This window comes from Schistocerca serialis, unplaced genomic scaffold (assembly GCF_023864345.2).
Source record: "Schistocerca serialis cubense isolate TAMUIC-IGC-003099 unplaced genomic scaffold, iqSchSeri2.2 HiC_scaffold_218, whole genome shotgun sequence".
Taxonomy (NCBI): Eukaryota; Metazoa; Arthropoda; class Insecta; order Orthoptera; family Acrididae; genus Schistocerca; species Schistocerca serialis.
Genome location: NW_026047782.1, coordinates 7,501 through 10,000, shown reverse-complemented (window position 1 = coordinate 10,000; position 2,500 = coordinate 7,501). Strand labels below are relative to the sequence as shown.

Below are 2,500 nucleotides of genomic sequence, written 5' to 3'. Positions count from 1 at the left end.
CACCGAGCAGACCGTAATGGGGCGAAAGTCAGCGGGGGATGTTGGTGCAGCCGTTTTGGGGAGAAGTGACGTCCGGGCGCGAAGCAGACGCTCGGGGAGGGCGCGGGCCAGGAGGAAGAGGTTCAAGAGTTTCACCAGGACTTCATGCGGCAGGCGCCGCAGCTCCGCTGGAGTCAGGCCGTCCGGCCCGGCCGCCGATCCCCTGGGCGGCAAGGCAGCAGCGACCTCCTCACGTGTGACCGGCCCCCATAGGCACTCAGGAGCGACAGGCTCCGAGTGCGGGAGAAGGCGGTCACGGATGAAGCCAGCGGTGGAGATCGGCTTCTTCGTGAAGAGGTCCGCCCAGAAGTCCAGCAGACCGGGGATGTCGGGTGGCGGCTGCAGCAGGGTGCCGTCCAGCAAGCCGCGCACGCAACGTGCACGCGACCTGCGGAAGGCGTCCTGTGTCCGCGCGAACTCCCAGCGGCGCCGCTTGCGCTTCTGCAGCGGCGGGGCGGCAGGCGGCCGCTTGGATGATTGGCGCGGCCGCTGTGCCCTGGTGATCAACCTCTCCCCCCTGGACCCGACCGACGCAAGGGCATCCGGGAGCATGCCCAGGATGACATCGGGCGGCGTGCCCCGCCCCAGACCAATGACTCGATCCAGAGTCATAGTTACTCCCGCCGTTTACCCGCGCTTGCTTGAATTTCTTCACGTTGACATTCAGAGCACTGGGCAGAAATCACATTGCGTCAACACCCGCTAGGGCCATCGCAATGCTTTGTTTTAATTAGACAGTCGGATTCCCCCAGTCCGTGCCAGTTCTGAGTTGATCGTTGAATGGCGGCCGAAGAGAATCCGCGCACCCGCGCGCCCCCGGAGGAGCACGCTAAGGCGGACGCGGCCTCGCAGCAAGGAAGATCCGTGGGAGGCCAAGGCACGGGACCGAGCTCGGATCCTGCACGCAGGTTGAAGCACCGGGGCGCGAACGCCGCGCAGGCGCGCGCATCCTGCACCGCCGGCCAGCACGAGGCCGACCAACGGCGAGAGCAGACCACGCCCGCGCTAAACGCCCGCACTTACCGGCACCCCTACGGCACTCACCTCGCCCAGGCCCGGCACGTTAGCGCTGACCCACTTCCCGACCAAGCCCGACACGCCCCGATCCTCAGAGCCAATCCTTATCCCGAAGTTACGGATCCAATTTGCCGACTTCCCTTACCTACATTATTCTATCGACTAGAGGCTCTTCACCTTGGAGACCTGCTGCGGATATGGGTACGAACCGGCGCGACACCTCCACGTGGCCCTCTCCCGGATTTTCAAGGTCCGAGGGGAAGATCGGGACACCGCCGCAACTGCGGTGCTCTTCGCGTTCCAAACCCTATCTCCCTGCTAGAGGATTCCAGGGAACTCGAACGCTCATGCAGAAAAGAAAACTCTTCCCCGATCTCCCGACGGCGTCTCCGGGTCCTTTTGGGTTACCCCGACGAGCATCTCTAAAAGAGGGGCCCGACTTGTATCGGTTCCGCTGCCGGGTTCCGGAATAGGAACCGGATTCCCTTTCGCCCAACGGGGGCCAGCACAAAGCGCATCATGCTATGACGGCCCCCATCAACATCGGATTTCTCCTAGGGCTTAGGATCGACTGACTCGTGTGCAACGGCTGTTCACACGAAACCCTTCTCCGCGTCAGCCCTCCAGGGCCTCGCTGGAGTATTTGCTACTACCACCAAGATCTGCACCGACGGCGGCTCCAGGCAGGCTCACGCCCAGACCCTTCTGCGCCCACCGCCGCGACCCTCCTACTCGTCAGGGCTTCGCGGCCGGCCGCAAGGACCGGCCATGACTGCCAGACTGACGGCCGAGTATAGGCACGACGCTTCAGCGCCATCCATTTTCAGGGCTAGTTGCTTCGGCAGGTGAGTTGTTACACACTCCTTAGCGGATTCCGACTTCCATGGCCACCGTCCTGCTGTCTTAAGCAACCAACGCCTTTCATGGTTTCCCATGAGCGTCGATTCGGGCGCCTTAACTCGGCGTTTGGTTCATCCCACAGCGCCAGTTCTGCTTACCAAAAGTGGCCCACTTGGCACTCCGATCCGAGTCGTTTGCTCGCGGCTTCAGCATATCAAGCAAGCCGGAGATCTCACCCATTTAAAGTTTGAGAATAGGTTGAGGTCGTTTCGGCCCCAAGGCCTCTAATCATTCGCTTTACCGGATGAGACTCGTACGAGCACCAGCTATCCTGAGGGAAACTTCGGAGGGAACCAGCTACTAGATGGTTCGATTAGTCTTTCGCCCCTATACCCAGCTCCGACGATCGATTTGCACGTCAGAATCGCTACGGACCTCCATCAGGGTTTCCCCTGACTTCGTCCTGGCCAGGCATAGTTCACCATCTTTCGGGTCCCAACGTGTACGCTCTAGGTGCGCCTCACCTCGCAATGAGGACGAGACGCCCCGGGAGTGCGGAGGCCGCCGCCCCGTGAAGGGCGGGGAAGCCCCATCCTCCCTCGGC

At 62.2% G+C, this 2,500-nt stretch overlaps 1 pseudogene; it reads right to left on the bottom strand.

Annotated features, from left to right (window-relative positions):
- Nucleotides 1-2,500, bottom strand: part of LOC126444049 (large subunit ribosomal RNA) — a 7,039-nt pseudogene that overhangs the window by 3,518 nt on the left and 1,021 nt on the right.